Source organism: Chiloscyllium plagiosum, chromosome 29, assembly GCF_004010195.1.
Source record: "Chiloscyllium plagiosum isolate BGI_BamShark_2017 chromosome 29, ASM401019v2, whole genome shotgun sequence".
NCBI lineage: Eukaryota > Metazoa > Chordata > Chondrichthyes > Orectolobiformes > Hemiscylliidae > Chiloscyllium > Chiloscyllium plagiosum.
Window position 1 is genome coordinate 35,023,427 of NC_057738.1, and position 27,448 is coordinate 35,050,874.

General features: G+C 46.0%; 1 protein-coding gene across 5 annotated transcripts in view; it reads left to right on the forward strand.

Moving 5' to 3' along the window:
- Positions 1-27,448, forward strand: part of rreb1a (ras responsive element binding protein 1a) — a 220,994-nt gene that overhangs the window by 1,022 nt on the left and 192,524 nt on the right. The window lies entirely within an intron of this gene.

Here is a 27,448-nt window from a genome sequence, read left to right on the forward strand (position 1 = left end):
AGAGAGGTTTCAGTAATTTTATCCTGTGGGTCAGCATATTTTCACTGTGTTCGACTGAGACAGAATGAGCCCAGATCCGGATGAACAATTCACATTCCATTACGAAATTCTACACGATCTCAGCCAAGCACCAGTACAGCCCCTTGTGTACAAGTGTTCTTTTAACCAGTGTCGTTGTTAAGAGAATACACACACACATATATATATATATCTGTATGCTTGCTGTAATGCATCAAACATTTCACCGAGAAAATTGGGACTTGTTTGTGGTTTTGTTGTTGTCTCAACAAATGTTACTTGCAGATTTGTGAAGTTGCATCTTGCTTGGCCTGCTTTTTAAAGAAAACTCCATCAATTTGTCCTCTCCCTTCCCCCTTCTCTCTCTCTCACACACACCATCCAAATGCGGTTGCCACAACAGATCTTGCTTAAAGCACTCTCTAAATAGGCATCTCACCTGAGTTAAACAGCAGCATGCGATGGATTAGTTTTGTTTGCTGTTTCTCTCTGAGAGATCTAGAGCTGCCCTCTTTTATTTTTAAAAAGGCAGCAAGCTGGTTTTATTTACAAGGGTATTAGCAAAGGGAAGCTGTGTATTCATACAATGGTTTTATGCAGTGTGTTTGTTTGTGTGTTTTGCACCTAGCTATTTCTGCTGTTTAAATGTTTTTGGGTGTGAGAATAATCTTTTTGAATTCTGTTATCGGACCTAATTGGTTGTTTGCAAATATCAAAAAGGATGGACTGTGATCTGCCAGAGTGAAGATTAGTTTTTAAAAACAAAACTCTTTGAAAGTAATTTGTGGATAATTCTGTTGTGGGGGGAGAAATTAAGTCTTGCGTTCCAGTATCAGTGTACCCGGCCACTGGGGGAATTGTGTTTTAAAATGGACTGCATTTAAGTTGATTGTGTTTCCCAAAGTTGCCTTTTTTCAGTCAATTCTTGTAGTGATGACTTGCTTGGAGGTTCAGGATGGGGCAAAAGAAAAACTTGTGTGTTGTATTTGGAGAATGGTGTGATTTTTATTTTTTCTTGCATGCGATGCCCTTGACAAACAGAGGTTTCGTTGCTTTAAAAACAAAAGTGCAAACAACTCCAAATTTGGACGCATGGCAAACCTTCCACCCAGAACTGCCCATCCGTGTGTCTTGATATTTCCTCAGCTCTCTTGTCCCACAGAACACCCATCTCCACCACATTTTAAATTGTTTGATCTGTTGCTGAGTGTGGCCGCCTTTGTTTTGGTAGCTTGGGTCGGGTGGTCCAGTTCTCAAAAATCCCAGGCTCCTTCCAAAACTCTTCCAACCAAAATCACTTTTAGTACGTTGACACAGGTGAGGAACTAAGTGACTGGTTGGTGGAGAAATAAGCTACAGAATTAAACCATGGTTATAGCCCTGGTCTTTGTGGAAGGGGCCTCTATCCATCTTGGTATAAAACCTGAAACAAATGGCAGCACAAGTTTAGTAGGTTTATTAATCATTGATGTCATGTTCGTAAATACCATGCAGCTTCTAAGAAAGTGAACCCTTCACAACCTTGTAGAATTTAACATACTCTTCTCTGTGATGAAAGCAATAAAATTCTCGTTAAATTTCTGTCAGAGTTTGTTATCCGTCAGCTATGGTTGCATGCTGTTGCTAGATGATGCAAAAATGCAATTCGTTAAAGACTGGTGATTATAGAGTCTTATATTTATAATGTACACTTGACTTTGAGGATGTTCAGCCTCGTTTTTTAACCTTATTTTCTCCACTCTGTTTGCTGTGCTATATAAACTATAGGGATTGCACAGAAGCATACAAGAAATAAGGGCGGGAATAGACTATTCAGCTTCTACTAATCAATAAGCTCATAGCTGGTGGGACATGACATTAATTCCACTTTTCTGTGCCAGCCCTCCAGTTAACCTTGACACCCTTGTCCATCAGAAGTCTGTCTCCTATAGCCTTGAATTCAATGACCGAACCTCCGCTGCTGCCTGTGGAAGAGAATTCCACAGCCTGAAGATCTTCTGGAAAGTTAATAAAAGTGCACTGTGCCTTCTTATCTGATATTTCGCCCCTTGCTGATGTTCTCTGCTGAGTTGTCAGTCGATTGCTCCCTTATTCCCCAAATGTGTGGGGGAAGTCTGCTTGGACAGACCGATCTGAGACAACCGTACCAATTAAAGGTGAAAATTCTCTGCCACAGAAAGCAGTTAAGGCCAAAACATTGAATGTTTTCATAGAAGAAATTGGATAGAGATCTTGGGGTAAGGGGATCGAAGGGTATGCGGCAAAAGTGGGAACAGGGGACTGAGTTGGATGACCAGCTGTGATCATTATGATTGGCAGGGCAGGTTTGAAGGGCTGAATGGCCTACTTTTCATCATGTGTTTCTAGGAAAACAGAAAGTGCTTGAGTAACTCAGTGAGACGGCAGCATTTGCAGGGAGAAAAAGGAGGTAATTTTTCCAGTCCATTAAGAGTTCTGAGTTCTATCGAGGAGTTGAAACATGAACTCTGTACCTCTCTCCATGGATGCTGCTTGACCTGCTGAATTTCACCAGCACTTTCTGCTTTCATTTCCCATCTGCTTCCCAATATAATTGTTTCCACAGCAATACCCAACAGTGATGTTCCGGCTGATGCACTATAGGAAAGCTGTAGAGGCTTTGGAGAGGGTGAAAATTAGGTTTGTTATCCTGGATTGGAGTGTATTAGCTATAAGGAGAGGTTGGACAAACTTGGATTGTTGTTGCTAGAATATTGGAGGCTGAGGAGCAATCTGATCCAAGTATATAATTATCTGAGCGACAAGGATAGATCAGAGAGTCCGGGTCTTTTACCCAGGGTGGAAATGTCAAATATTCGAGGTCATAGGTTTAAGGTGAGAGGGGGAAAAGTTTAAAGGAAATGTGTGTGAGGTAAGATTTTTTTACACAGAGGGTGGTAGTTGCCTGGAACACAGTGCCCAGGAGGGTGGTGGAAGCAGACACAATAGCAGCATTTAAGAGACATTTAGACAGACACATGTTAAAAGCAGGGAATGGAGGGGTGCAGACACATCGGATTAGTTTAGAATGGCATCTTAGTGGGCACAGACATGTTAGGTCCTGTTCCTGTGCTGCACTGTCATGTGAGCTGAGGCTGTCCAGTTGGTGGTCAGGAGCTGCAAACCCACTTAAACAAAGGAAATTGCTAATGTTCGGAGTAATCTGCACCAAAATGGGTTAAATTCCTGAACGGGACTGATTCTCCTAATGAGCAACACTTGGTGGGTGCACGATTGTAACTAAATTATGAAATGTTGGTACTTGCAGGAATGTGGCAATCTTTTAAAGAATATATGGTTACATATTAAAGACACCCAAGTCCTTTCAGAAGTGATGTTTATCACATTCAATCCACTGATTAAATGCAAAAAAAAATGACTAACTGGACTTTAGTTAGTCATCTTTGTATTTTCCAAATTTAGCTTTTGTGATGCATTGTAAAATGCTGACAGCGTGATTTTCTCCTTATATTCCTGTTCCTTTGTGCTATATGTGCCCCTTACGAAGTTTCATCTGACTGGTGTACCGAAGTCATTTTTCTTGTAGCTATAATTGCAGGAGACAAACGTTTGGTGGTGATTTGAATGTTGCAGTTGCTGTATGCAGTGTCTTGTTCTGGTCTAGGTGGGATGCACTCATTAGTGCATCTTTTTGCTGCGGTCATTTCTGTAAATTAAAATATAGATCCAAATCAAAGGTTTTTCAGGCCGTGGTGGTCAAGAGAACCCCGTTGAACTGCGGTAAAAGCCAGGGACCAGGTAATTTGTAGATAAGGCCATCCAGGCTGCACATCCTGACGCAGTACCGCAAACAAAAGCATTGGCTTTTTGTGTGGTAAGATTTGGGATGTAGAGATTTTGTAGGACATGTGCCAATGAAATGGAACTATCAGCTTTGAGTCACTGTCGGCGAAATCTGCTGGGACAAGGTTTCCTTCAACAAATAGTTGTTAATTTTTTTTTAAAAAAAGAGGCCTTATGCAGTGTTGCCCTTTGTAATTCAGAGGGAAAAAAGTCAATTAACTTGTGTAATTTATAATAATTTTGTGTCTAACACTCAGGGCATATTCTACTTTGAAATGAGCCTTTTACCCCTCACATCGTGACTCCCCCCCCCCCCCCAATAAATATTTGCTGACAAGTTACCATAGAATCAGCTTGAGGTATTTTCATCGCTGAATTCAATTCTCGCTATTTTGTGGAGGGTAGTCAGGCAGGGCTGACCATGTTTGAATGGTAAATGCGACATGGGTTATCATTGGTGCCCATGTCCTCGGATGGTTTTGTGGCACAGTGGGTAGTGTCCCTGCCTCTGAGCCGGAAGCACCAAGTTCGAGTCCCACCTGAAGGTCACGGAGGTCTGTGACGAGGCTAAATTGATTTTGCGTCGGCCCACGTGCACGTCCGTCCAGCACAGGCAGGCAGGTGACACCTGGAGAGACTCCTAGCCAACTGTCGCTATGGAAAGGTATTGGAGCCTTTTCCTTGCAGCTCCTTGCTGCTAGATGCCTGTAGAAGGCTGTGTTGCCGTAGCAAATGGGCTCTGGGGCTGAGTGTGACACACCACCTTGAATATGGCCTTACTGGTGTGTGTGTGTGTGTGTGTGTGTGTGTGTGTGTGTGTGTGTGTGTGTGTGTGTGTCCGTCCGTCCGTTTGAATTCCCAGTCCTGATGGATGCTGGCATTTAACGTTCCCATGAGTCAGGACAGGTGAGGAAGGAGTGAGTGGGATGGGGGATGGACCGTGGTCTGCTTCCTTTGGATGTGTGAGTGAAGGATGAGGCTTGCTTGACTGTCTAGTCTCCTGACACGTGGATCCCAGAGAAAGAATTAAAGGAAGACCTTGGAAAATAGAAAACAGAAAAGAATTTGAACGTCCCCCAAGTCTTCAGTTCGGGGAAGTGGAGTCCGGCCACAGTTTCACATGTGTTCTTGATTTGACACAGAAATTTCAGTGGGTCGTGTCTGGCATTGCATTTGATGGGTTGTCTTTAGTTTAGATTGACCCAAATGAAGAGTGTGTTTGCTTTTTCCTCGTTTTATCCTGAGGTTTGTATAAAGTATGTTGTGAAAGGCCAGCGTGTGATTGAAAACATGGACTAACATCGCTAAAGCATTGGGGCTTGTGGAAATGGACCCAGGAGATAAATGGTGTTGAAATTACAACACACAGCACCAGACCACTTCACTCAGGAGTTGTTGATAATGTTCATTGTAAACCCACTAACCCCATGTACCCATCTGCGTGTTCTCTCTCTCTCTTGCTCCCCTCTCTCCCTCTCCCTGTCTGTCTCTCTACCTCTCTCTCTCTCTCCCCACCCCAAACTCCCCCTTGCCTTTCCTATAACTAACTACCAAACCTGTTCTCTGTCTGCACACTGTCAGCTATGGTTCAGTGGGTAGTGCACCCACCTCTGGCTCGATGTGTATTGGAATACCAGACCCCTGGCTACCATCTCAGTGCAGGACCGAGGGGACCCTGCATTGTCAGAAGGGCAGTTTCTAGATGGGACCGCCTGTTAGACTGACAGTGAAAGGCACCCACAGGTACTTTGTTTTTACAAGAGGAGCCTAGGGGTCGTGCTTAGTGTCCTGTACCCCGCAACCAATAGCGTGGCAACAGCTTTTTTATCACTGTACTGTGAGCATGTTGACTACAGCATCTCCTAACCGTGACTACACCTTAAAAATAGCATCCCTGCTTCTAAAAGCACTTTAAGGCTGTGGTCATAAAGAAGCTCCTTTCTAAATGCAAGTCTTGTTGTGTGGGATCTCTGACGGTGCATCCTGCAGCTCTCTTGTATTTCAAAAGAGACCTCTCCCTAGACTGCACTGTGTCCACCACATTTCCAGGCAGGTTCAATAGAGGCGATCAAGAGTTCATTGGATAGAAATAGTGTTGGGGGGTGGAAAGCAGGAGATTAGCACTAGCTGATGAGGCTTGTTTGAGGAGCTGGTGCTGACATAATGGGCTGAATAGTCTCCTTTGGCACTACATCAATTCAGCCATTCTGTGCTGGTGGCCCCAAAATAGCGCCAGTGGTCTCATTCCTGGTTTCATGCTCATCAATACCTTCACGTCTCACCTCTGCCATAATTTGACGTTACTCCATCAGTTTTACGCTGTAAACTCTCACAGAAAGCTCCCCACCAACATGAAGGGTCATTTTACATAAAAATGCAGTGCAAAGTATATGAAAGGAAGGGGCTTTTTTTAAAAGAACAGCAAGAAGAAGAATTGAAAATGTGGTTGTACTGCCTCCAAGAGATGCTAGTTTTGAAGGATGATGGAATTGGGGAGTTAATATCTCACATTTGGTTTTGCAGATGGTGATGGTGGGAGTGAGAGTCAAGTTGTATTGGTGCAGTTTTCAGGAAATGTATTAGAAGTGTTTGGAAAAGGTGTTGCTTCTTGGTCTGTGCAGGAGGAGAGGGGGAATGGGCACAGCAAATAGACCAGACCCCAATCTCAAGGTTATTGAAAGAAGCGAGAGATGACAGCACTTGATCTGACCGCAGTTTTCAAGTTCTCTTTCTTTAGATGTGCTGAATTTGCAAAAAAAAAAACAGACTGAAGGGAACTCCCTCAGAATTGTACTGGAGCATGGTCTGCTGTCTTATGTTCTGGAGCCACTTGCTTCTGACTCAGTGGAACCAGTACCCCACTGCTTTCTAGCTGATCCTGATGGCTTGCTGCTTTTTCACACAGTTGGGGGTCAGCTAGCTCAGTTGGCTGGACTGCTCATTGGCGATGCAAAGTGATGCTAACAGCCTGGGTTCAGTTCCCAAATCAGCTGAGGTTACCATGAAGGACTCTGCTTCTCAAGCTCTTCCCCCTCACCTGAGGTGTGTTGACCCTCGGGTTAAATCAGCATCAATCATCTCTTTTGTTGGAATGAGAGCAGTTCTACGTTGTAGCAAGCCGTTGGTGTCTTTACTGGTTATGGTCTGCAATGCACTGCCTGGAAGTGTGGGGGGATGGTATTGGATGGCAACTTATCTTGGGCGGGGTGTTCTTGTCTAAGATCATGAGAGGCATGGATAGGGTGAATGTACTCAGTCATTTTCCAAGGGTTGAGGAACCAAAGACGAGGGGGCATCAGTTTAAAGGTTAGAGGAGAAAAGATTAACTGGGAACCTGATGGACAACTTTTTTTACGCAGAGGGTGGTACGCATATGGAATGAGCTGCCAGCGGAAGTGATTGAGGAGGGTATATTAACAACATTTAAAAGGCATTTGGACAAATAGGTTGATAGGAAAGGTTTGGAAGGATACAGGCCAAGTGTAGGGAAATGGGGTTAGCGTGGACGGACATTTTGGTCGGCATGGACCAGTTTAGGCCAAAAGGGTCTGTTTCCCTGCTGTAGGACTCTCTTGACTTTTACTTGACTAATGTGCAGGGCCCTCAGAGACAATGCAAGGATGTTGGCACCAAGTTGGCATGCTCCAAGAACCAGTTTAAGAGTTGAATGTGAACAGGCTGGATGCATAGGCCACACGTTGCTGTGGGCTGTGCGTGAATCGCTTGGCCCTCCTAGCTTTAGTTCCTCTTGGAAATCTTACTGTGTGGAGAGTTGATGATTGCAAAGAACCCAGTGCAACAAATTGGAGCATTGCCATTCAGTAATGAAAGAATTTAACGCTGTAATTTAGGGTCGGGAAACTGGCCCTCTCTTCAGTAGTTATTTCCAAAGTATCAGTGTCAAATTTACCATCGTACTTGCACAGTTAGAGAGTGTACTCCTAAATCAAGCGTCTGCTGATTGTCCATCAAGTGAAGGCTGAGTACAGGTATGGCTAACAATGAGCAGTCATCTTTCTTTACATTCCATTGTTACTATTGTAGGTTTTTCTCTTCCTTCCAAGGTACCAGTTGCTGTATTACCCCCACCCCCCACCCCGTTAACTCTCATTTCTGTCAGTGTGCTATTTTGTGAACCTCCTTTGGTCAGGAATTTTAAATATCAGAAAACAAGTCTCGGCTTTTGAATTTCTTTAATTGCACTCTGGGTGCTGTACAGCGTTCTGGCTTTCCTCAGTAAAGTTTAGTTGCACAATAGTTCGACGCGATCTCAAATGAAACATTTTATGTCAAGCTGTAACAAAATCCCGTCATTTTGGAGGTTTTGAACGGTTCAGCTTCCTAACCAGCACCTTTTTTTTTAAAGAGTCTCGCGCATTCCCAAATAGGGAATGTAAACTGTGATGGAGATGTACTGTCACGGCCAAGTGCTAAGGAAGACTTTTTTTATTTGATCTTAACAGGTTGAACCCACCTTAGGGAATAACTTTAATTGTAGAATCATTTTGAGTCGATCTAAAGGGACCCAAATTCAGAATCTTTCACGACCCACAGTGTGGGTTCATGTTGTTTTTTCTGCTCAGGTCAGCTATTGATCGGACTGTGGTACAAGATGTACTGCAATTACGATAAAGCTTGGATCATTGGACTCTGTAGGCGTGGCTAGTTCTGTGCTACTTTGGACGGTGTGTCTGATAGAAATACAGAGAAGTTTGGAAAAAATGTGAAGGCATAGGCTGTTCAGCCCATTGTGTCCCTGCAAGTTGACACACAACTATCTGGCTTCACACCTCCATATTTTGCAGATTACTTAACTTCAAATGAACATCTATGTACGATCTCAATGTGATAAGGGTTTCAGAACCCCAACATCCTCTGAGTGGAAATAAATTCCTAACTCCTCCCACTCATCCTCCTGTTAGTGACTTCAAATCTCTGCCCCCTGATTATGAACCTCTCCTCCAAATGAAATAGATCCCATTCCGCCACCCCGGACAGACAGGCCTGACATAATTTCACACGCTTCAGTTAAATCTCTCTGCAGTTAAATATCCAAAGGAAACGACTCAGACCCTCCAATCTTTCCTGCGTTACAGCAATTCTCAGCTCCTCATAAGTCTCCTCCCCATCCCCTCTGTGGTTAGATACTTCCTGTAATGTGTCGATCATGTCTGTGCTAGGAGTGTGGAAATGGGAGGCCGTGGGCCAGGACCATTTTCTCCACTCCCGCTTTGGGCCTAAAGGCTGATGTGCAGCCTATCTCCGAAGACCTGTCTTTGCCCCACGAGCCACTGGCCTCGAGGGGTGTGGGGGTTGGCCATTTTGGACGGAAATTAGGAGGAATTCCTTCACTCAGAGTGGTGAGCCTGTGAAATCCTCTGCCACAAAGCATGAGCAAGGTCAAAACATTGAATGTTTTCAAAAAGGAGTTAAACCAAGTACTTAGGCTTAAAGGGTATGGAAGAGAAAGCAAGAAAGGGCTGCTGAGTTGCTTGCTTTTCTAATGCCATAAATAACATCTGTTGAACTAAAAACAGAAATAGATTGGGGTTGGAACGATAAAGATGATTATCTACGACGTGTCTGGTGAAATCGTTTTCAATCTTACTACTTTGCATGTACAGTGTTGTCTCATTTCGAACAGTAGTTCATTGGGAATGTTCCAGAATGGTAGGATTGGAAGACAGCATTGTGAGCTCTACTGCCTAATTTAACTCCAAGCTGCTTTCATTTTGAGAAAAATTAAACATAGGAACAGGAGTAGGCCATTCTACCCCTCTAGCCTGTTCCACCATTCAGTAAGATCATGGCTGATCTGTGGCCGAACTCCATATTCCTGCCTTGTGCCTGTAGCTCTTGGTTGACTCCATATACTCTCATTTAATTTTAGAATAGCATCCTATCTCAGATTTAAATTTAACAATTTAAATAATCACTGACTGTTGTTGAGGAAGAGAGTTCCAAAACTCCACTACTCTTTTGCATGTAGAGGAGCTTTCTAACACCTCTCCTGAGCATTCTTAGATTATGCCCCCGGTTCTAGAATCTTCAACCAGTGGAAATAGTTCATTTTTAATCTACCCTGTATTTCCCTGTTAATATCCTGAAAACCTTGATTAGATCACGCCTTAGATCACCCCCTCTAAATTCTAGAGGAAACAGGTCTAATTTGTATCATCTCTCCTCATAACCCAACCCTGAAAGTCCAGGTATCATTCTATATTGAGCTCCCTCCGAGACCAATCTATCCTTCCTAAGGTGTGGTGCCCAGATCTGCCCACAGTGCTCCAAGAGGGGTTTAACCAGGGTTTTGTATAACTGCAGCATAACTTCTACCTTTCTCCTCTTTGCAATCCTGCTCTATTTTTTTTTTAAAGGTTTGATTTCAGTAAAAGTTATTTCGTGATTCCCTTTATAAGTGATTTCAATATCCCAACTCATCTTGTTATTAATCAGCCCTGCCTCAGATTTATGACAGAGGAATTATTCATGTAATTATTCTCATAGTGAGTAGATGCAATTCTTCAGGTATTACTGTAACACTACTGCTTCCAGTACATGAGTGAGTCACAGCATTGTGATTTTAAACCTGGGCTATCTGTGAAAATAAAAAGTACTTTCTTACATTCCTGAATTGGGCAATCAGTGGTTGTTAAACATAAGTTTGTTTCTAAAACATAATTTCCCTTGTTAATTCTGTGTTAACCATACATTATTGATTGTGGCCCAGTGGTAATGTGACTGGTGTAGTAGTCCAGACTCATAGTCCTAGTGATATACAGTACGGAAACAGACCTTTTGGTTCAATGCGTCCACGCAGACCAGGTATCATAGATACATAGAAGATAGGAGTAGGAGGAGGCCTTTCGGCCCTTTGAGCCTGCCCCAGCATTCATCACAATCGCAGCTATTGTCCAACTCAGCAGCCTGATCCTGCTTTCTCCCCATAACCTTTGATCCCATTCGCCCCCAAGTGCTATATCTAGCTGCCTCTCAAATACATTCAATTTTTTGGCATCAACTACTTCCTGTGGTAATGGATTCCACAGGCTCACCATTCTCTGGGTGAAGAAATGTCTCCTCATCTCCGTCCTCAATGGTCCAGGTGAAACCCTCACACTGTGACCCCTGGTTCTGGACAGATCCACCTTTGGGATCATCCTTCCTGCATCTACCCTGTGCGGTCCTGTTAGAATTTTATGAGTCTCTATGAGAGCATGCACACCCCCCCCCCCCCGAAAACAATCTGATCCTAGTCAATCTCTCCTCATACATCAGTCCTGCCATCCCTGGAACAATCTGGGGAACCTTCACTTCAATCCCTCAAGAGCAAGAGCATCCTTCCTCAGAAAAGGAGACCAACCCAGCCCCCAATATTCCAGGTGTGGGCTCACCAAGGCCCTGTATAACCGCATCAACAATCCCCGCTCCTGTACTCGAAACCTAAATTAATCCAGTCTCATTTACCAGCATTTGGCCCATATCCCTCAACTCTTCATATTCATATACCCATCCAGATGCCTTTTAGGTTCTCGGAGTTAGTGTTCAGGGACATGGGTTAAATTCCCACTGTGGCAGATAGAAAAATTTAAGTTCAGTTGATCAAATTGGAATTCCTGAGTTAGTGTCAGCAATGGTGACTATTGTTGATTTGTTGTCTTTTAGTGAAGGGAATCAGACATCCTTACCCAGTCTGGTCTACATATAACTCCAGATCCACAACAATGTGGTTGACTTTTAATGACCTCTTGACATAACCCTGTTAAGCCACTCTGTTTAAGGACAATTAGAGATGGACATCAAAATCTGGCCTCACTAGCAATGTCTGCATACCATAAAGAGTTAAAAAAGGATAAAGTAGCTAGAGCACATATGAAAAAGAGACTGCTGGAACACTGGTGGTGGCTATTGCTGCTTTCTGGAAGTAATACTTTTTCCTGATAGATTTAATGTGTGGTTTTATACCTCACCACATGGACTGAGATCTTATTTAATTCTTGCATGTCCTGGGATGGTTGTATGAACAAGTTAACGAGACTGAATGTGGGGATTTCACAACCAGTGCTTTTTAAGCTGGGTTGTGTTCTGTTTCTTTGAACTATTTTTCTCAAAGTCGGTCTCCTCCTTTTTCCACCCTCTCCTCAATGAGCAGTCCAACTGGTTTTACCCCTTAGAGTCGAGAGTCATTCCTGATGAAGGGCTTTTGCCCGAAATGTCAATTCTCCTGCTGCATAGATGCTGCCTGACCTGCTGTGCTTTTCCAGCACCAACTACATTCTCAACTCTGACCTCCAGCATCTGCAGTCCTTACTTTCACCTTGATCTTACAATTTAGTCCACTGTGCATGGGGTGATGGAGGAAGAGGAGACCTGAGGTTCTCGGAAAGAAAATTGTCTTCCTGATGCTTCCTGTAAATTTAATGCTTTTGTCGCCAAGGTCTTTTCCTTGCGGTGCGGGAGTCCAGAACTAGAGGGTGTAGGTTTAGGGTGGGGGGGGGGGTGGACCTAAGGGTCAGCTTTTTCACACAGAAGGGTGTGTGTGTGTATGTATGTAATGAGCTGCCAGAGGAAGTAGTGGAGGAGGGTACAATTACACCATTTAAAAGGCATCTGGATGGGAACATGAATAGGAAGGATTTAGAGGGATATGGGCCAGGTGCTGGCAAATGGGACTAGATTAGGTTAGGATATCTGGTTGGCATGGACGAGTTGGATTTCCGTGCTGTATATCTCGATAACTCTAATGGTGTAATCGTGACAGTTCCATTAGGTCCGCCAGTGTAGTTGCATCTCCCTCATGTTTTCATTCTGTTCTGTCCTTGGGCTTACATTGGGGAAGAGTGAGGTGTTTTGGATTGCTGTAGGAAAGATCAGGCAGAAACTTGATGGGTTGAATGGCCTTCTGCAGTGTAAACCTCTGTAGTTGCACTGAATGCTTTTGTACTGTCAGGGATCAGACCGTAATGGTGTGTGTGTGTGTGTGTGTGTGTGTGTTCATGTTCGTTCACATCAGTTCAGTCATAGCTGCGTGGCCTAGTGAGCGGGTGGGAGAGATATGTGTTTCACAATTCTTACTGCATGACTAATACTCCCTTTCCCATCTGCTACAATGAGTCCAACTGCCTCTTACTCCACGCCGTTTCCCCCCCTCCTGCTACTGTATGATGGTCAGCAATTTCTCCCAAAGGTCTTTCCATGATGCCTGAGCAATTTCCCTTTTGCCAGGAAATGTATCAAATATATCATGTTGTCCATCCCCGCCATCTCCCAATATCTGTATGATATTGGGGCATAATGAGGCTATTTGGCCCATCAAGACCTGCTCCGCCATTCAATCATGACTGATACGTTTCTCAACCCCATTCTCCCTGTAACCCTTACTGATCAAGAACCTCTGTCTTAAATCCACTCAATGACTTGGATGAGTGGATGACTTGGAAAGCACTGAGTTCCACAGACTCGCCGCCCTCTGGTTGAAGAAATTCCTCCCCAAGTCAGCTCAAAAGGATCGTCCCTTCACTCTGAGGCAGTGCCCTCAGGTCCTAGTCTCTGCTACCAATGGAGGCATCTTCTCCACGTGCACTCCACCCAGGCCTTTCAGTATTCTGTAAGTTTTCATAGAGTCATAGAGATGTAGAGCACAGAAACAGACCCTTCGGGCCAACTCATCCATGCCAACCGGATATCCCAACCCAATCTAGTCCCACCTGCCATAACCTGCCCATATCCCTCCAAACCTGATTCCCACTATTGAATTCTGGCTCCCCGCAACAACTCTCTCTGTGGCCTGAAGTTCCAAAGACAGTTAATCCCCAGAGAGAAGAAATTTAACAATTTAATACATAATCTGATCGGGTGATGTTCCTTGATGTGAGTTGGGGTGGGGGGTAAATTTAGGCCAAAGCCGCAGAGCAGTTGCCCTGCACCATTTTTGTATGTGTGTGCGGGATCTTCAGCCATCACCTGAGCATTGTGGTGCCTCTTGCACAGCTCCTCTGGCAGTGCAGCCCTCCCTCTGTACTGCACTGGGCCGGGAGTGGGGATGGGGCTTTTGAGTCTTGACCTTCTGACTCTGACGCGGGAATGTTCCAGCGGATTGCCATTCTGATTTCCACACGGAATGGTTTATGCTGATCTTTTGGCTTGTATTGAGAGACTGAACCGTGGTGTGGGATCTGGGTTTCAGTTGCAAAACATGAGGGACCAGCAGGCTGCATTTCTCACACTGATACGAGGGCGATCGGGGCAGTGTAGTTCTGTGCACGGCATCGTAGAATCCCTACAGTGTGGAAACAGGCTGTTCGGCCCACCAAGTCCACACCGACTCTCTGAAGAGTATCCCACCCAGACTCACTCCCCACCCTGTCCCTGTAACTCTACATTTCCCATATCCAATCCACCTAGCCTACACATCCCTGGACACTGTGGGGCAATTTAGCATGGCCAATCCACCCTAACTTGCATGTCTTTGGACAGTTAGAAGAAACTGGAGCATCTGGAGGAAACCCACGCAGACACAGGGAGAATGTGCAAGCTCCACGCAGACAGTTGCCCGAGGCTGGGATCAAACCCAGGTCCCTGGTGCTGTGAGGCAGCAGTGCTAACCACTGGGCCATCGATATAGTTCAGAGGAAGCCGTTTGTTGGGTAGAAGATTGGAATCAGGGCCAGCAGTTTTATGGAACACTTGTTTTCTGTGTTCCATACGTGATTGTGGGGTTTGGGCGATGGGAGTTCCTCGCTGGATTATTTCTGTAGTCACAGCCTGTCGATGTCTGAGCGTGTGTGTGTTTGTGCAATACTTCTTGCAGTGCTGTGCATGTTTTCAAGTTGTCTGCTCTCAGCTTAACAGTGGTCTATTGTGTGTGACCACATAATGGGCTATTCTGTAACAGTTGGTCTGAGCAGGCCTTAATAGCTGTCACTTCAAAATATTAAGATATCAAGTGAAAATGCAGATTTCGGCTGGTCGCCTCATTGATTGCATGTAACTCTGACACCCTAAAATAACCCGGGGCTGGTGATAGGGCGAGGGTGCAGGGAGTTTGCTGCTTTATTGAACAGATGTAAATGACTGTATACACTGCAGGCTTCTTCTGATGTAACCAGGAAAACCAGAGTCTGAACTGTGCAGATTGTTGCTGGTGATAGTACACTGTTTGGTGACTGATGAGGTAGGCACATCTCTCCCAGAACAGTACAGACTAGAAGGAGGCCATTCGGCCCATTCAGTCCGCCCCATCTCTTTCAAACAGCAATTGATTCCCTCACTCTCCACCTTGCCCAGGGCTTCTGAGAGGGTTCTTAAACTATTTAATCCAATTCTTTTTTAAAAAAATCTGAAGCACTAATGTTCCTTCTTTCTTGTATTCACATTCTCTCTCTTTTACCTTCTCTCTCTATCACCCCATTTCTCTCTATCTCTCTCGTGCTCCCCCCTTGCTCTCCTGGGTTTCCTCTCTCACTTTTTCACACTCCCCTCTCTCTCTCTCTTTCTTTCTCTCTTTATCTTTCTCTCTTTTTTTCTTTCTTTCTCTCACTCACATGTGTTCACGCTTTTGTTCGCTGTTCTCACACTCTCACATGCTGTTGTTCTCTAGTACTCTTGCTCTCTCTCTCCCTCTCACACACTGTTGCACTCTCATTCTATCCTGTCCTGTACTCTCGCTCACACTCTCGTGCGTCCCCCCTCTCTGTCACGCGCCCTTGCTCTCTTGCTTTCTCGCAATCTCTCTCTGTCTCGTGTGCGCGCTCTCTCTCTCATGCTCCCATTTTTGCTATCCTTCGCTGAGTTTTATTCCCTTGCCCTCTCTATAAAGTGACTCTTGGTTGCAGCTCAGTTGCCCCAGGGTGAAAGGAAGGGTCGATGAGTTAATTTACTCTGGGGGGGATGTTCCGGACTCACTGACCTTCAGCTAGGAAGTCCCCCTGGAGTGAGAAGTATGGCTAATGTCTCCCTCCCTTCCCCAACCAGGAGCGAGCTATGGTCCGTTGGACTATCCTGAAGGCCACAATGCCGGACCAGGTGACCTTCCTGGTCTGAGGCCTGGCCTTTATCCATCAGGATCGCTGGACACACAGTGCTGAGCCTCTCGTTTTAGTTTGGAGTGATTATGTTTTGTATACAGTCCAACCGGGAGACTTTGTGTTGTGCTTTCAGATGGGCTGAATGGCCTGTTTCTGTAAATCTAATCTAAATTAATTTGCAACATCTGCATGGTGCTTGATTCAAAACCAGCTGTAAATTTGAAGCAGATGTTATTGCTGCTCATTCCACTGATGGGGACGAAATAGCAAAAGCTACAGACCGGGCAAAAGCTTTTAACTTGTAGCGTCCTGAGAGTATTTGCCACTGGTAAGATGTGCCTGAGGAAAGAGGAACACAGGTAGGCCATTTGGCTTCTCGATTCTGCTTCAGCATTCAGCCAGAGCCTGGCTCCAATTTACCTTAACACCATGTCCCTTGATATCTTTTAATGTCCTGATTTATCTCTGTCATTCCTTCCCCTCATAACCAACGTATGTCTGCACCTCTCTCACGGAACATGTGCTCAATATTGTCAGTGACAAACGAAAGACCATAAGATATAGGAGAAAGTCAGGACTGCAGATGTTGGAGATCAGAGTCGAAGATTGTGACCCTGGAAAAGCACAGCATCTGAGGAGCAGGAGAGTCGACATTCCAAGCCTGATGAAGGGCTTATGCTCAAAACGCTGACTCTCCTGCTCCTCGGATGCTGCCTGACTAGCTGTGCTTTTCCAGCGCTGCACTTTTTGACATAAGATATAGGAGCAGATTTAGGCCATTGGGTCCATTGAGCCTGCTCTGCTGTTCACTCATGGCTGATATGTTTCTCAACCCCATTCTCCTGCCTTGTCCCCATAACCTTTGTGACCCCCTTACTAATCAAGAATCTAGCTATCTCTGTCTTGATGACTTGGCCTCCACAGCCTTCTACAGCAATGAGTTCCCCAGATTCACCACCCTCTGGCTGTAGAAATTCCTCCTCATCTCCGTTCTAGAGGGTTGTTATCTCTCTCTTGAGGCTCTGCTCTTGGGTCCTAGTCTCTCTGCTCTTGGGTCCTAGTCTCTCTTCCGAGTGGAAACATCTTCTCCACGTCCACTGTATCCAGGCCTCTCAATATTTGGTTTGTAATAGTTTTGATTTAAGAGTAAAATGCAGTGCTAGTTAGAACCTCTGGAATCAGGTCTTCATCTCTGTTGGCTGAGTGTAAGAATTTACAGGGTTTGTGACATGAGGACAGTATTGTGGATAAACTCAATCTTCCTGATGGTCATAATAAGGACAGCGGCAATAAAGTAGATTTCATCAGTGTTTACAGTTGGAAGCACTTAATAGGAATGTTTTATTATGAGCTATGACACTGAGTAACATTAGGAGCACTGGTCATGTCACTGGCCTTGTAATTCAGGCAAATGTTGCAGAAATGTGAATTTGAATGACAGCTGATGAAATGTGAATTCAAATTTAATAAAAGTGACCTTCAGAAGGGTCACTCTGTTTCTCTGTCATTAACTGTGTTTTTCTCTGCACTGATGCTGCCAGACCTGCTGAGTTTCTCCAGCGATTCTGTGTTTGATTTCCAGCATCTGCAATTCTTTTTCATCTTGATTGCTGTGTAACCACTGTTGCTTTTAAAAACCCATCAGCTTCACAAATGCCCTTTTTTTTAGATTAGATTAGATTCCCTACAGTGTGGAAACAGGCCCTTCTGCCCAACCAGTCCACACTGACCCTCTGAATAGTAACCCAACCAGACCCACTTCCCTCTGACTAATGCACCTAACACTATGGGCACTTTAGCGTGGCCAATTCACCTGACCTGCACATCTTTGGATTGTGGGAGGAAACCGGAGCACCCGGAAGAGACCCACGCAGACACGGGGAGAATGTGCAAACTCCAGACAGACGGTTGCCCAAGGCTGGAATCGAACCTGGGACCCTGGTGCTGTGAGGCAGCAGTGCGGAAGGAAATGTGGTGTCCTCACCCGGTCTGGCCTACATGTGACTCCAGACCCACAGCTTTATGGCTGACTCTTAACTTCCCCCTAGAGTGGGGCCAGAGAGCCAATTGTTTTAAAGGTAGTTGGGCGATGGCCACAAATGGTAATCCAAGATGGCGCCGATATGTGGCGACTTTAAACACTTTATCACTGTGCCTAGGTATGTGTGACAATATGAAATAAATCTAAATACCTGCAAAGCCCACATCCCATTAAGTGAACAATATAGTCAGCTCGATGGCAAAGCCGTCATTTTGTGAAGGGTCCTGAGAGGAGAGAGGTAGGAGTTTCAGTGCTTAGGCCCCAGCCCCAACTGAAGGTACAGCCTCTGATGGTACAGTGATGAGAATTGGATGTGCAAAAGGCCAGAATTAGAAGAGTGAAGCTCGTGCAATGCTGGGCTACAGAAAAAAAGCTCTAGAGAATTCCTTGCTTGGGATTGTGTCTAATATTGGCTGGCAGAGTGGTAGGGTGACTATAATTAGATGTGTTAGCTCTGACTTACAGAGACAGGAAGACTGTCCAAGGTTTCCACTCGCTGTGATCAAGTCATGTCTTGCTGGAGAACGTGCATCTGGTGAATTTACCTGATGATAGGATGAGATGTGTTCACAGTTACCTGTCAGTGCCTGTACTCTGGGTTCAGGCGCCAGAGCTTCAGAACTGACGGCAGCTGTTTTACAGTAGTCATTTAAAGTTTTGGGCCTATTTCTCTCTCTCTCTCTCTCTCTCTCTCTCTCTCTCTCTCTAGAAGGGAGGAAATGATGGATTTGGGTTGTGGCAGAGAAAGAGTGGGAGTGTCGGAGGGGTTTAGAGCCTGAGAAATCTCTGTTTTCAGACCCAAAGCCATCTTCAATCCTGTGCATTTCTGCTGTGTGGGGGAGGGGTGTGGGATGTGGGGGGAGGGGAAGAGGCTGAGTGTGATGGGAGGGGTGTTGGGTGTGGGAGAAGGGGCTTGGTGTGGAGGAAGGGTTGGAGGTGTGATATCCTGCAGACAATTCAAGGGGCTGGTTCTAAAGGGGCCGTTTACGTGATCACAGATGCTAGGGCAGCATCAGGAAGTGGGTGGCATGGCGTATGGGACCCTGAGCTTAATAAATTGAGACACTGGTCGGGAAGACGGTGGACTCCCCTCTGTGCAGTGGATTTGGTTGGGGTGGGGGGTAGAGTGTGGCTTTGCTTGAGCTGTGGGATGGTGTGTGGACCCTTTAATCAGCTGGGCCAGCCACCTTCTGATGTTTTCCAGCCTGAATCTGTGATGGCTAGGCCCTAGGATTGGCTTTTCTAACCTCCCCCAATGGAGGCCCCAAACTGGGCTACTCTTGGGGAGTACAAACAAAGAATGGTACAGCACAGGAACAGGCCCTTCGGTGACACATTACACCTTTCGAAACTAAGTACCTTTTGCCTCTACGCTGTCTGTATTCCTCTATACCCTGCCTGCTCATGTATCTGTCAAGATGCCTCTTAAACGTTGCAATTGCATCTGCTTCCACCACCACCTTAACTGTTGCAATTGCGCCCACTTACCACCCTCTGTGTAAAGGAAAGACTGACCTTTCACATCTCCTTTAAACTTATCCCTTTTAACACTTTAAATCAGTGTCCCCTACTAATTGACATTTCTACCCTGGGGTAAAGAGTCATAACTATCCATTCTATCCATGCCCCGCTTGATCTAATAAACTTATGTCAGGTCACCCCCTCAGCCTCTGATATTCAAGTGAAAACAAACCCAAGTCTGGCCAATCTCTCCTCATAGCTAATCCTCTCCAACCAATCCTGGTAAACCATATCTGTACTCTCGCCCTCCTTCTGGTAGTGTGGCACCCAACTGCACAATATTCTCAATGCGGCCTAACTCCAGTGGTATGCAGCTGCAACTTGACTTGCCAATTTTTATACTCTATGCCCTGACTGATGAAGGCAAGCGTGCTGTGTGCCTTCTCCTCCACTTGTGTTACCACGTTCAGGGAGCCATGGATCTGCCCGCCCCAATCCCACTCTTTGATTAGATTAGATTAGATTACATTACAGTGTGGAGACAGGCCCTTCGGCCCAACAAGTCCACACCGACCCGCCGAAGCGCAACCCACCCATACCCCTACATTTACCCCTTACCTAACACTATGGGCAATTTAGCGTGGCCAATTCACCTGACCTGCACATCCTTGGAGTGTGGGAGGAAACCGGAGCACCCGGAGGAAACCCACGTCGACACGGGGAGAAGGTGCAAACTCCACACAGTCAGTGATTGCAGGCTTCAGGCAGAACGTGTCCTAGTTCCATGGCTCCCTGTTTGAGCGAGGGACCAGGCACCAGGAAGGACTGGACAGCCTACTGAGAACCAACTGCCATCTTATCTGAGCTGCCAGTGGCTATGATGGACATAGAGAGGCTTATTGTAGGTTCTGGGGCAAGGAACTTTGGCTGTATGGATAGATTGGAACTGGCCTCCTCAGTAAAGAGGATATTCAATATGATCAGAGTGGGTTGGTGAAACTGTTTCAGTTGGCAGAATTTAAGGTTCCACTTTTAGGACTGAGATGAGGAATTTCTTCTCGTGAAGGTTGTGAATCTGTGGAATACTTTACTGCAGAAGGCTGTGGAGACTGGGCATTGGGTACTTTCAAGGCTGAGAGATTTATTTTAATTGGAGAATGATATCCAGGATTATTAGGCAAAAGGCAGGAAGGTAGAGTTGGGGATGATCAGAATAGCTACAATCTCTTTGAATGGCGCAGCAGTCTCGAGGGTCTAAATGGCTGACTTCTACTCCAACGTCTTATGGTCTTAAAGGTGATCAAGGAAAGAAGGCGGCACGGTGGCACAGTGGTTAGCACTGCTGCCTCACAGCGCCAGAGAGCCAGGTTCAATTCCCGACTCAGGCGACTGACTGTCTGGAGTTTGCACATTCTCCCTGTGTCTGCGTGGGTTTCCTCCGGGTGCTCCGGTTTCCTCCCACAGTCCAAAGATGTGCAGGTCAGGTGAATTGGCCATACTAAATTGCCCATAGTGTTAGGTAAGGGGTAAATGTAGGGGTATGGGTGGGTTGCGCTTCGGCGGGGCAGTGTGGACTTGTTGGGCCGAAGGGCCTGTTTCCACACTGTAAGTAATCTAATCTAATCTAAAAAGGACGGCCTGGTGCCTCACAGTGACAGGGTCCCAGGTTCGATTCCAGCCTCAGGTGACAGTCTGTGTGGAGTTTGCATATTCTCCCCGTGTCTGTGTGGGTTTCCTCTCGGTGCTCCGGTTTCCTCCCACAGTCTAAAGATGTGCAGGTAAGGGGAATCGGCCACAGGAAATTGCCCATGGTGTTCAGGGATGTGCAGGCTAGGTGGATTAGCCATGGGAAGTGCGGGGTGATAGGGTTGGGATGAGGAGGGTCAGTGTGAATTTGATGGGTTGAATGGCCTGCTTCCACACTGTTGAGATTCAAATATGATTCTGAGGGCATGTTTCTTGAGGAATATCCCTTTCCAGCCAGTAAGTAAGATGCTGCCTGGGAATGTGGGGCAAGGCCAATTTAGACAGCACTTTCAAAAGAGAAATGGGCAATCTCTGAAGAGGAAAGAGACCCATCTACAGGTCAAAGGTGAAGTAGGCTGGGTCATGGGCCCAGCTGGGGCTGCACTTGCAGAGAGCCAGGATAGAGTTGACTGACCCAGTGGCCCTGTTCTGTGATATTGAAAGAGCCAGTTGGTTTTTGCAGGATGTGACTGACTCTGTGGTACCAGGTCAGTGGTTTCTCTGATACTGGTGTAGTTTCTTTAACCCAGTGGAGAATGTTGCAGGTTTGAATCACCATTGAGTCACAATTTTTCATTATTCGTCAGTTACACCTCGAGAAACCGGGGGAGACCGTTGTTTACCTTCCAGTTTGTTTTTGAGTTTGGATGTAGAGATGTCTTCCTGCAGTTGGACAGGACGTTGAGGAGACGGGTTGGACCGAAGGGTCTGTTTCCGTGCTATATAACTCTGAGACCACAGCTTTGATCTCCCTACCTAAGAGATGTGCCTTTGAGAGAGAGCAGGGGAGGTTCAATAGATTGATACCAGGTTGGCACGACTGTCCTGTGAGAGATTGGTTCGACTGGGGCTCTATTCACAGGGAGGATGATGCACACATCCTAACTGGACTGACTCTCTGTGGAGAGATGTTTCTCCTGGCTGGGCAGTCTAGAACCAGAGTCAGATTCTCAGCATATGGGCCAGACCACTTAGATTAGATTAGATTTCCTACAGTTTGGAAACAGACCCTTCGGCTCAACAAGTCCACACCGACCCTCCAAAGAGTAACCCACCCAGACCGATTCCCCTGCCCTACATTTACCCCTGACTAATGCACCTAACACTATGGGCAATTTAACATGGCCAGTTCACCTGAACTGCACATCTCAGGATTGTGGGAAGAAACCAGAGCACCCGGAGGAAGGAGATGAGGAAAGAGTTCTTCACTGAGGGTGGTACCCCTGAGGAATTCTCCATCACAGAAGGTTGGCATTGAACATTTTCAAGAAAGAGATAGTTACTTTTTAGATATTAGAAGGAATATTGCAGCAAGATAAGAGGGTCAGCCATGATCGTATTGAATGGCGGAACAGGCTGGAAGGGCCGAATTGCCTACTCCTGCTCCTATTTTCTATGTGTCTGTGGCGCCATAGAGCTGAGTTGTAATGATTATTTATAAAACAAGTTTAATTGTGACTGAAACTCTGGGCTTAAAGGTTTTATCCTGCAGCATCCAATAAAATGTTGAGATTAATTTTGGAATAAATGCGTTGATTGTTGAGACACCTTAGCTGTGTTGCTGTTCCCATCTATTTTCTCCCTGTCTTTGAGACCCAACCTGTGGGTTTGGGAATGGGCTAATCTCGGGAATTTCAGTGCAAATTCCAGCAGGAAGAAAACATGGAATGACTTGCCTCACTCCTGGGATTGGAAATTGGGACCATCTCCCAGTCAAGCTTTTCCTGTCTTTGGGACATGACGTTAAACTGGGGTCCCAGTCTACTTGCTAGGCGGATGCTAACAATTCCAGTGTTGCTGTTGTGAGGAGGGGTGGGGACAGGGGGTGGGATTCTCCTGGGTGGTCCTGACTGAGATGTTCACCTCTCCACCACCCCCTCCCTCAACCCCACCCCCATCAGCATCACCAAAACCAGATGGCCAACAGTGTGGTGCTCATCACGTTGGTCCTGTGGGGGGGGGCTTGCCGTGTGCAACCTGGCTTCTGCCGCAATGTAGAACCGTTTCACCAGCTGTTGAACGCCTCAGGATGGAGAAGGCGCTACGCAATTGCAACCCTTTCCTGGAGAGGGTTGGATCTGTTCTCGATCAGCCCCGGCAATATCTGGTTTTCTCTTCTGAGGTGACAAGTCCGTCGTTTGGTAACAGATACAGCAGCGGTGCGCGCTGGTGTATTATTTATGAGGCTCAGCTACACACGCACAGTGTTCCCTGAGCAAGCAACAGCTCAGAGAAAGTGAGGACTGCAGATGCTGGGGATCAGAGCTTAAAAATGTATTGCTGGAAAAGCACAGCAGGTCAGGCAGCATCAAAGGAGAAGGACCTGACCTGCTGCGCTTTTCCAGCAACACATTTTTAAACAAGCAACAGCTCGGCTGAATTAGCTGAACTTGTACAATAGCTTTGAGGAATTGCCTTTGTCCGGATTTCCCGGCTCCTCTGCATTTACCCCCACGTTCAGCAGTGACACGGTGATCCTGGTCCTGTTAGAGGGCGAGGTGATGCTGCACATGCCACACCAGACTGTTTAATATGACACCATGTCATACTCCAACCGAAACAAAATCATGAGGGGCATGGATAGGATAAATAGATGAGGTCTTTTCCCTGGGGAGGGGGGTCCAGAACAAGAGGGCATAGGTTTAGGGTGAGTGGGGAAAGATATAAAAGAGACCTAAGGGGCAACTTTTTCACACAGAGGGTGATACGTGTATGGAATGAGCTGCCAGAGGATGTGGTGGAGGCTGGTACAATTGCAACATTTAAGAGGCATTTGGATGGGTATATGAATAGGAAGGGTTTGGAGGGATATGGGCCGGGTGCTGGCAGTTGGGACTAGATTGGGTTGGGATATCTGGTTGGCATGGACGGGTTGGACCGAAGGGTCTGTTTCCATGCTGTACATCTCTATGACTCTATTCATTTACCCATCCAGATGTCTTTTAAATGTTGTAATTGTACTCACCTCCACCACCACATCTGGCAGCTCATTCCATACACACACCACCCTCTGCATGAAAAAGTTGCCCCTGAGGTCCCTTTTATATCTTTCCCTTCTCACCCTAAACCTATGAGCAAACTCTCTGAAGAAGAATCTTGTCAGACTCACAACGTTAACTCTCATGTGTGTGTCTCTCTCTTTCTCTCCGCAGGCTGAGTTTCTCCAGCAATTTCTCTTCTCATTTCAACATCCACACTATCAGGCTTTTAGGAGACTTTTAAGATTGGGAAATCCCTGGGATTTTCAGAAGTGAGAGACCTTTCCAATCTCCTTTGTTTTTTCGGAGTTGAGAAGCAACGAGGCGATGGGTTCTGGGGAGGGAGTTGGAATCTCAATACCGTCGATACTGGGGGATCTGGGTTAACGTAACACTGCATGCATTACAGATATCCCCAGCTATCAGAAAATAAAGCGTTCCTATGAAACCTTTTGCAAGCCATAAAGTGAAGAAGCATTAATTTATACGGGAAAAATGTCTGATTTTCTCTTCAAAGCGAAAAACCTCTTTGGATTTCTTTTGGTTAACAAGAACAGATACTGATGTGGGTCTTTTGTAAAAGTGAAGTGGCATAAAGCAAACTTTGGAAAAGTGGGGGATACCTGTATTTGCAAATGCAATCAGGTGTGTAACTGAAAAGCTACAGAATTGTGCAACGTAACAAATTGACCTGGAACACTTAGACTGGAGATGAACAGTACACATGTGGAATGAGCTGCCAGAGGAAGTGGTAGAGGCTGGTACAATTGCAACATTTAAAATGATTTGGAGATGCTGGTGTTGGACTGGAGTGTACAAAGTTAAAAATCACACAACACAAGTTATAGTTCAACAGGTTTAATTAGAAGCACACTAGCTTTCGGAGCGACGCTCCTTCATCAGGTGATAGTGGAGGATTAGGATTGAGCCCTCCACTATCACCTGATGAAGGAGCGTCGCTCCGAAAGCTAGTGTGCTTCCAGTTAAACCTGTTGAACTATAACTTGTGTTGTGTGAGTTTTAACTTTCAACATTTAAAAGGCTGAGTACATGAATACGAAAGGTTTAGAGGGATGTGGGCCAAGTGCTAGCAAATGGGACTGGATTAGGTTGGGATATCTGGTCGGCATGGATGGGTTGGACCGAAGGGTCTGTTTCTGTGCTGTACATTTCTATGACTCTCCCCCTCTGAAAGAGTATCAGGAGACTCATTGTTAAGATTAATCTACCTTTACATTAGGTCTGGTTTGGTTATGATTTATCTTGTCTGAAGTCCGACCATTTTAACTTGTGAAGTGTCCTTGAAGAGGACGGTCATTTGGGTTTTAATGAAGGTTTCCCATCTCTTTGCAACCCAAGGGTGTGTTGTCAATTGGGGGGGGGGGGGGAAGGTGTGATTGTATGGAGGTGTGAACAGGGAGACTGCTCAGTGAGACACTTAAGTTCAGAAAAAAAAAGATCGATGGTGAGACTGGAACAGCGCCAAGGCAGAGCAACTTGGAAGAATTAAACACCTGTTACAGCCCATGTCTCCTGAAAAATGAATCTTTGTTGTGCGTGTGTTAGTTACTGAGTCACACAGAGGCTCAGAGAGAGAGAGATGGTGAAGGCAGCAGCAACTGCTGAGACTGGCCTTTCATCAACAGCTGCAGACCTGAATTGACAGCAAGGTATGAAGCTGAGATGGATTGGAGTTCAGGGATACCGCCACAAGGAGAGAACGTTACACTTTGATTTTATTTCGTTGAAGCATTTTGCTTGATCCCCCTGTGCAGTGGGGCAACATGTGTGGCTACACCGGCCTCCTGCGTTCCCCTCTTGTCTCTCGTCTATCAAAGTTCAAGAAACCCTGAAGAAGGAGAGCTCATCGAATGATTGGGTTGTTTGGGGGGTGGAGGCGGGGTGGGGGAACAGAAAGAAAATCTCTCTCTCTTTGAGCTCTCTTCTGCTGACTAAACACTTTGGTCAGCTGGTCGTCTGACTCACTCCAGCTTTAGGATTTGTGATAGCTTTGAGAAAGGGGGAGGGGTGCTGCGCTAGGCTCCTTTCCAAACCGAACAGAGGCCAAAGTCTTGTTTACCTGCTATGGTGCTTTTTATATATATTTTTTAGTAGTACAGCCTTGGAGATTCAGGCTGTAATGATGCTAGCTGCTTCCTCCTGGTCACATCCCAGTCTCCTTTCTGCCCTCTACATTGAAAATTGCAGCCTCTCCCTCACTGTGCAGTTCTGATGTCCACACCCATGAGGTGTGTGGCCAAGGAGAAGACAAGGTCAAGAACTGCCTTCAGTCGTGGGCTTCTTTACCATATTGGATTATCACATTTTACAACCAAGCATGTGGTAGTCTGTTTTTGTACCAGGTTGTAATACTGTTACATTATTGAGAGGCCACTCCGTAAAAGCTCTGTCTAATGTGAGTCCACCTACTCCATAGAACACTGAGGATGCTGGAAATCTGAAATAAATTGCTGGAGAAACTCCAGCATCTGCGGAGAGATAAACAGAGCTAACATTCTGAGTCCAGAGACCCTCCCCTCAAACCCCTACCCAAGAAGACGACTGATGGCTTCAATGTTAACTCTGTTTCTCTCTTCACAGATGCTGCCAAGACCCGCTGCGTTTTCTCTAGCATTCTCTGCTTCACTTATTCCACACTTGTCTCTGCATCTGTTTCTAACACTCACTTCAGGCTTTCTGCCCGCTCCTCTGGGTCTTTTTGCGCCAGCTCCGCCCACAATGTGTTACTTGCGCCCACTGAAGATCGGCGCTGTGACATCATCGTGAGGTTGCTCCAGGGTCCTGAACACACCGCACGGATCCTGGGGGTGGGATCCTGCTGGCGTTGCTCAATTTCGGTTAAAGGCTTTGTGCTTGCCTCGCCCCACATCGAGTGCTTTCTCCTGGAAACACGAAGGAGAGCTAAGGTAGAAATGAAATAGTCTTACTTTACTGTGTGGAGAGTGCGGTGCTGGAAAAGCACAGCCGGTCAGGCAGCATCCGAGGAGCAGGAGAATCGACATTTTGGGGCATGAGCCCTTCATCGGGAATGGTCGATTCTCCTGTCCTCGGATGCTGCCTGACCTGCTGTGTTTTTCCAGCACCACACTCTCGACTCTGATCTCCAGTATCTGCAGTCTTCACTTTCTCCATCCTGACTAACTGCGTTTGTAAGGATCCATTCTTGTCTGTGGGGGTGTGTGTGTGCGCACGCGCATGTGTGGACTCTGTAGCAGATTGAAAGTGCTCCGTTCTCCACCCTGGGAGAGCTGCTGTGCACTGTCATAAAGCATGCTGACTTGTCCACTATCTGCCCATGGGCACTCTCTGCTGGGTCTTCCCTTGAGACTCGGTGT